The 8,507-nt window shown below is 39.1% G+C and overlaps 1 long non-coding RNA gene across 1 annotated transcript in view; it reads left to right on the top strand.

Moving 5' to 3' along the window:
- Positions 1 to 478: 478 nt before the first annotated feature.
- LOC111272216 (uncharacterized) overlaps positions 479 to 8,507 on the top strand; it is a 13,833-nt gene continuing 5,804 nt past the window's right edge. Inside the window, exon 1 of the long non-coding RNA XR_015315638.1 lies at positions 479 to 8,447. This is a non-coding gene — a long non-coding RNA (uncharacterized LOC111272216). The remainder of the gene's footprint in view (positions 8,448 to 8,507) is intronic.

Genomic DNA, 8,507 nt, shown 5'->3' with positions numbered 1-8,507 from the left:
AGTTTGAGAACATTTCCAAAGCCCCCAAAAGAGAACAAACCAAAGCCCCGACAAAAATCCCCAAGCAAAACTGGCTGAAAACTTATAGCTCATACGAATGTTACTTAGATCGTAACCAGTAATGTCCTCTATGTGTAGTAGTTCTACCTTTTTTACACAGACGTATCGTGCACTGTGCGTTTATCATTCTGTGTGTATGTTCTTGAATACATTTATATAATGAGCCTTCGAGTTTGCAACTACGATGGACGTTTTAATTAACGATAAACGACTCAGACGCTCGGGCGTAAAGAATGGCGAACGAAAACACAAAAGCATGGACGTAGAGAAATAAAAAGATAAGACCTATTTCAAATGCTTTTTTTTTTCAATTACACTTAATATTTTACGTTACGTGAGGCATTACTTTAAATAGATGCTGTTAAACTTAGTGTTTTTTCTTCAACACGCCTATGATAATATTACGTCATAGTAAATTGAATAAACTTTCAAGTATGTTGAAGCAGGTCGCGACTGTCCGTACCGCCATGAATCGCGAATTGATCACGGTTACTAATCAGTGCTCAGTGAACAAAATCTCGGTTAGCATAAAATAAAGGAGAGTTGTTTTATTCCAACAGAGACGAACCTACTGCAAACTTTTTTTTCAAATTGTTTCAAACAAATTGTTTTTCATGGCGTCGTCTCCTCCGGTAGAATGGGAAATTCACAACGAGGAAACTGAATGAAGTTTCTCTAAGAAAAAAAAGCGTGGAAAATCTACAAAACATCACACATTGGTTCAGCTCGACATATCAGTATCATGAATGAGGCTTCGCCCTGCAAATCGCTAAACATTGTTGGTTATCCGTCTTGCTTATACAAATGATTGGACTATCCGAGTGAAAAGATTGCTAGTAACATAGTAAAGTGGTTTTTCTGCTACAATGTGGTCTTTTATTTCCCAGTGATAGGGTAAGAAAACCAGCTAAAGATGATGGCAGGCAATGCGGCTGGTATTCTGCGTAAACAAGGAGTCGACTCCTGCGCCTCGACCTAATTATAGTCGCTTGTGTTGTTTAAATGCTTTCACCACTTCTGAGCCCTATCAAAAAAGCGCTCGCCACAGCTTGACCATCATATAAGCAGGTTTACTTAATTAAGCATCGCTGTGTTGTGTGGTTATTCCCTCACGGGCTACCTCATGCTTATATGTGCTGGTCGGCGTTTTACAACGATAGCACATTTATCACATGAACCTTTTTCTGTCTTCAAAATCATAGCTCTGCACCTCTGCATAGGTCTGTGTTTCGCGCTGATGAAGCGTGTAGTACGATAGGAAGAGTGTTTTGCTTATACAGTTGTGTGTATAATTTAGGATTCTTAAAAATAAACGTTCTTATTATCCACATAAGTTAGGTTTTCGTGTGGCAGTGGCTGTAACTTCGGTTATAGGAGCACTACACTTCAGAGAAATGGCTGTAGGCACAACTAGATACATCATCATAAACTTGGTTTAGGTAACGTTTCCTTAAGGCTTTTGTGAATTTCTATGCCCCAAACGAGATATGGCAAAGATAACTTAGGCTCAAGATCAAAAGACCATTTTCAAAAAAAAGTTACGACAACTCTTGTAAAGCAACCGTTCACAGCACATTGATTGTTGCGCACATTTTCACGTACCTAGTGTACCTGGAACACCTTACGCCTACGAATGTATACGTATACATTCGTAGGCGTAAGGTGTTTCTGTAAGTACGTATAAGGACCAAGAACTGCCCTCATGCGGTTGGCCTGACGCGACTTGGGAAAAAAGAGCAAATGTTGTTATTCACTCGTATCCAAATGTTCCTTCTCAGAAACAATTTGATACGGTATACTGATTTCCTCTGAGTAGTTGTCCTAAGTAACTATTTCCAACGTGGGTTTAAAATCAATTAAAATCAATGTATATATATATACAATCAGAAAGTTCGTTGTCGCCTATTGTGAAAGCCCAGTTATTTTGTGTCTCTGACTACTGCATGATGGCGAAAAGTTTTGATCGCTACGCGCACTGCTGCCTATGGACTAGGTTTTGGTTATAGATGGTATAGAATATTGTATCTTCCAGAATATTGTAATCTGACAACTGAGGTGGGCTTCTTCGACCTCACCACGAGATTTCTAAACTGGACCAATAGCGGCCAAAAACGGCTTAAGGCCTGGGCTAGTCTCAAAGTGACGTCAAAGGTTGGACCTCACAGATGGCACTTTTGTATTCCCTGCAAACAGAGCTAGAAATTTCCTCGAATGTCTTATTCCGCTTTTTTACCAGTTTCTGTAAATAGTACTCGACATTAGCTAGCGAGCTGTCAGCGTTAATGATATCTAGGTCATTCAGAACATCGAAGTCAGGGCCAAGTTGTCACTGATACGTAGAAAACCCGTTAAAGTCAGTATGCGCTGTTCCAGCATTGTCGGTATCTGCTGTTTCGGTAACTGGTCCCCTAACAGAATTAGAACCATCATTGGGTCTAAAACACCGCTGAATGCGCCTGCGGATTGCAGATGAATTTCGGCTCTAAACGATGCAGCCTTCTTCAGGTCCTTTCCCTGGGCAGCGTCCTCTGCAGTGGATTCCAAAGAGCCGCTCTCATTACATTTTTGTTCCAGGCTGACTAGTTGTTCTTGTATCTAAATTAAGTGCGAACTTGGAAAGAACCCAGCATACAATAGAAAAAAATCTACAGCTTTTCTTTATATCTCGTCCTAATAACAAGCTTTAACTGTCCATCAGTAATATTGGTCCGGCGGTCGCCCATTGCGACATATGGGCTTATCGTAAATCTCTACAGCCATAAGGTCCAAAAAATTCCGAAAATTCAGGCGCAGCGAAACAGGCTCGGCAAATTACATAGATTCTGTTCATGATGAGCAGCGCGAGACCGGAAGTGGCCACAAGTAGCTCTGTGTAAGTTTTTTACTTTTCATTTTTAAGAAACAAGTGAAGCTCTTTTTTTGATCGCTCATAAATTCGCAAGTATAATTTTTACTTGCTCATTAGACAATACGATAAGACATCGTTATATTACTACTGGCGATTAATGTAGAGCAGTTCTCGACATAATGCTGATTGATCAGTTGATCTACTTGTAGATCACTCTCCATGCTTCGATAGAGATGCAACTAAAAATTTATTAATATACGATAATAAATTAATTCGTGTTCCAACCAACGAACGTGCTCTGACGTGATCTTATTAAAAATCGTGCTCAGTTAATCCCATCTAATTCGTGGCAGGTTCAAGCCGAGAAAGCCGACGAGATTCCCGGTATAATTTTGAATTTAATCTTAATATTACTTCATGCAGGACTCGGAAATTTCGGAAGAGGGCTTAGGGTGGCTGTACTAGTCTATTGAAGCAGAACGACAGACATCGTGAGCTTATTTGTCGCTCAGTTAAATGCTTTTTTAGATATCAAACCATACATTGAGTTAAAAGTACCGTCATTGGATAAAAGCTATGTCTTGCTAGGCATAATGCCCCTCAGTGATTCCATCCGAATGAATGAAGTTATCTGTTTTCATATCTAGTCAAGCAGGTGAGGCACATATTGAATGGTCCCTCGTTTCGTTACATTTCCGTTATCGTATTATCGCATATGTGTTGCTTTTCTTTCTTTTCTCTAAGACGGTTCCAGTCATCTACCTAAATACACTGTCGTTTTGCTCATAATAAAGTCAATTGTCTTCAAGCGTTGTTAACCAGAGAATAGTGATTACCTGTGAACAATCAGAATCAAAAGCTGAACTTGAAAATAACAAACATGACGTAATATCTTAGTTCTTCAGAAAAAGCATTCAATCCAGCAAGTTATTCTTTTCTTCGCCTATAACAGCAACGATAACCAACAGATTCAGAGAGGCTACCTTGTACAAGTTAGTCTTCATTTTAAAACTAAGAGATTATCACTATCGGCCAAAGCCATAAAAGTTCCAGTTGGCAAAATTGAACTATAAGAAACCACTCTAAAATAGATTAGTTCCTTCATGTGCTAAGTAGCTCCATAGGAAGACGACTATAGTATATTGTTAGTCATATCATACGCCTATATAACTAGATGGATTTTGTGAAATTTATTTTCAGCTGGGGCTTAACGAGATACTACACTGTACTGCTTACGTTTCTATATTCGACGTTCGAACAACGTGACAGCTCCCCGATGTTTTTCACTCAACTTATTGATGGACTAGCCGCTAATCGCAGTCATCACCGACAACCATTTATTACATCCAGTATCAGTATCTATATACAGATATCGAGTGTAGGATCAAAACAACGATGACTGCCATCAATTGTCAGCCAGCAAAGTTAAGAGCAAAACAAGAACCATGAAATAAGGAAACTTGCGGCCACTTTCGGACATTCCCATTAGTTCAGCCGTCGCCAACGGCTCTCGGCGAAGAGTATTGTTAACAGTCGCTCCTGATCTCAGCTGAGATTTCACGCGTACAAACAACAGAAAGCAATAATAACATCTGATGAATGTTGCCTTCGAGTCGTTACTCCCGCTGCTGTCATCGACACGGTAGGAGAAGCTCTATTAGCTACAGCGACGACAGGCCTATAAAGGTTAGTCTAGAAAGGTCATTAGATGGGGCGCGAATGTTCGGCCATGTTCCGTAAACATAAAACAATTTGAGCAATAAAAGTCGAGGGCTTGTCACGGTCAGATTGTTGGAATTCTACGCTGTGGTCAGCATTGAACGACGCTAGGTGGCGGCAGCAGCAGTAGTAGCGATTCACGGAAACTGCGAATCCCACTGGACCTCACTGCCGCTGCAAATGTTCTTATCATATCGTTCATAGTTTACTTTCTGTTTCTCCCTCCTTAAATCTTTGTACGCTAGGGCTACTGACAGTACGTTGTTGCTGTTGCTTCGTGAGTCCTCCTGATGTCTTTCCTGGTCGCCATCTTCTTCCTAAAGTTATCAATAAATCGATTTTTCTAATGGGAATCGGTTCTTGAATTGCTTACGCATTTCGAGTCTTCTTTGCCCGATTGCTCCTTCTGTCTGTTTTGTGGGTTTTCCGTCGGCGGCCAGGTGGCGTCCGCGACGAGCTTTAGTTTATTAGAATTTTAGTTACAATTTGGCTTGCGAACGAGATATTTACGATTTAACGGGAAATCTTTTGCAGGCATCATCTTGCCAACTGGCTATTTTACGTTGTGCGAAGGAATGTATATGAATGAGAAATATTAGACGTTAGGAAATACTACAGTTCGATCAATACGACTTTAATTAAAGACATCTGGGGGACGATCTGTGTTCCCTTAGTCCGTACACTGTTGTTACACATAGAGTGCCTTAGCTAAAGGCAGAACCATAAAAATCCTGTGCTTATTACACTGATTGTGACATCAATCAATCAATGTACCTTATTTAATTTTATGACTTCATTATTGGAAATGACCATGTACATTGGATAGTAACTGAAAAAGCAACATGATGTTTTCACTGATGTGATCAGGGCCAAAATGGTAAACGGAATTAAATAGCGTGTTTGAAAAAAAAATTAGATTTTCTCCGAATATTCTATTTATGTCTTGCGCGAGTGCGTGTGTGCTTTGGAATTTGTATGCACAAATATAGCTACAAATGACCGTACAACGTGTAACTTTTATTTTGCAGAAAATCTGCCCCAGCGAGACTCATCTATTAAAACTAGCGTTTTTCTTTATCTATATATCAAATTTTCGCTGACTTTCTTTCGGTTTCAGCATTTTCCAATAGGTGCCTAATACCCACAATACGGCAAAGTTCAGGTCTAACGACAGGGGATAATACGGTTTTCTTCGAGGGCTTAAAATATGGCGTTAATTTGTAGCACTCACTCAGTAAAGCCTCACTTTCATAATAAGGACGTCATCGAACTGTCCTAGCGGTCCTTCGTATAACAAAAGTAAAAAAAAACTTACTAAAAACCCATCTCTAACTTGCGTGTATAAGACAGTGGCACGCATAAATGCCACGCTGGGATGATGGTATTGTTGATGTTTGTTTATCAGCACATTTTAAACAGATAGATATTTTAACTTTTTATCTATGTTATGTCAGTTCCTGTAGAACTCAACGCTTCCCTTTATCTAAATTATGCCGGCTTTATTTTGGCTACCATTGAACACACCACACGATGTCTGCGTTCGTTCAGTTACTGTCTAACTTTTGTCAAACCGCATCGCCAGTTAGTTAACCTCACGGAAGTTAAATAAAACCAACGCTTGTGGAATATTATCCTCTCTCTTGCTGGATGGTTTGATGACTAATAGCGCTGCTAGGTAGCTTGCCGTGAGGCAGCGTGCGGACGCTACGTACCGCTTTTCGATCGATTTAATCGTTTGCTAGGTCATCCAAATACTATGTAAAAAACGTACTTAACAGGCAACATTTTATCATTTACTTCCCTTGGCCTTAAGCTAAATTAAGGCTATCCTCATATTAAGGTAATTTAATTTGAGCAAGCACTTATTGAAAAAATCTTATTATTCGAAAAGCATTATTATGACCTCTTTGGAGAATTCTATTCAGCGAATTTAATCTATCCTAAAGCATTCATTTACATCATATTATACACTTAAAACAAAAACTAGTGAGAAAATAGTAAGCGTTCCATTTCTCCTTATTGAGGCCTAGACCATTCCAGTGTTTGCTAAAAATCATCGAGGAAGATCACTTTCCAGGTCTTAAATCGAGATATAAAAACAGAAGATTGTCTTTATTGCATTATATTATGAAGTCTTATGCCTAAAGGTTTTGAAATCTATCTCCCGCCTACTCTATTTCTCCCTTACTAATATCCTATAACACTGTCGGCTTAGAAGCAACCTAATGCCCAAAAATGTTTGACTGTATTCTTATTTGAAATATAAGTTATTTGTTTTTATTATAGGTTACTTCCCGTAGCTTCCAGTCACTATGCGCGTATAATTTCGTAGATAGTAAATTGAAGCATATATATAATTTACGTGTTTAGAATTTCCTGACTATAGCTGCTTGCATTTCGCTACATACTAACATACATGTAATATACATTTCAAAGGTGAAACATTTGGTTCAGGCAGCAAAACAAAGCTTGCAAAATACTGCAAAAAATTATTTAAGAGCCGAATTAAAAAAATATTCGATTATACGATTACAATTATACTCAACAAACCCATTTAATTATCTTCAGCATAATATCATGTAGTGCCTTTCGTCCTGTTAAATATATATCTCTTAATTACTGGCTAATTAAGAGTGTAGCTAAAAAAAAAAACTAGTTCAAGCGATTGCATCGGCACCATTTAACAAAGTTCTCAGTCCTAGAGATAATTAGTTCAATCATAATGATTTCGTGATGCTCATATTAGCAGACCTATGGTACTATTTGTGAAAAGCATTTGCAAAAGATCTAGGGCGCTTTTGTTAACGTGAAGTTCCGCGAAGTATATTTCTACTTTTATATTTCTCATCGAGTGTGGAGTAGTCTCTCGCTTGTCATTACATAATTTATAGTTTTACAGTTAAAGCAGAGGAGTGATTTACTTCATCAAAACAACACATTATGCGCGTACACATGTGTATGGAATCCAATAAAGGCGTATCTTAGTGACTAAAGCGCAAATAATCCTATAGTAGGGTGCGGATTATGGGCAATTTATGTTTTCTGGTTCTCAAGCCTTAACTATTCTGTTAAACTAGATCGAGCGCATTTCAGCAACGTCCATGATAATCTTCGCAGCACCTCGTGTAGATAATACTGAGAACGAAAATATTTTTGATGACAGCATAAAATTCACCAATCCTCAGTTAATTTTTCTTTAATTGGTCGCTTTTGTGAGGTGTTCCGATGAGATGCATCTCCTTGTGAAGCGCATTCACCTACACCTATAGTGCGTTCGACGGCAGAAACTCAAGCATTTTGACGTTACAAGATATACTCACCCCATTCTTGGATCTGGAACGCATCAATAAGCTTTATGATAGAGACCGATGCGTCGCATTTAATGCCGTATCTAAACTTGTTGCTGTTTATGGTTTCCTAGATAAGATTTTGCTGTCCTTATTGTTCCACTTTCTCTTCGGGTGAGAGCGAGCGCACCGAGTGGTAATTCACAAGTGCTACCAGGGTATGTGAGCGGGTACTCGACGGCCATTATCTTTGTCTGGTTATGAATTGTGAGGGCACAATTCCTACCTATATTGAGAAGGTAATTTTGCTATGAGGCTTTGTATTTGGTTCGGATGTTTCCTCTTCTGATTGCGAGGTCGTGACCGTGAGCCATCGTAGCCGAAGCTGCAGCTGTACAAGTGGGCGTCTCTGCACGGGCAGCGACTGTCAAGTTATCATCAGTGGAACTCGTTGCATCGTCGTCTGTGTGTATTTTGTTTATGGGTCCACTTCAAAGCTCGTGTTGGGCAACAAGGGAAATGATAACCTGCAGGTTCATACAACTTTTTTTCTTCAATTAATTCTTTTACTTAACTTGAATCTCTTCAAGTAC

The sequence above is a fragment of the Varroa jacobsoni genome, unplaced genomic scaffold (genome assembly GCF_002532875.2).
Source record: "Varroa jacobsoni isolate VJ856 unplaced genomic scaffold, vjacob_1.0 contig01789, whole genome shotgun sequence".
Lineage (NCBI taxonomy): Eukaryota > Metazoa > Arthropoda > Arachnida > Mesostigmata > Varroidae > Varroa > Varroa jacobsoni.
Note: the sequence above shows the minus strand (reverse complement) of the source record. Positions and strands in the feature narration are given on the sequence as shown.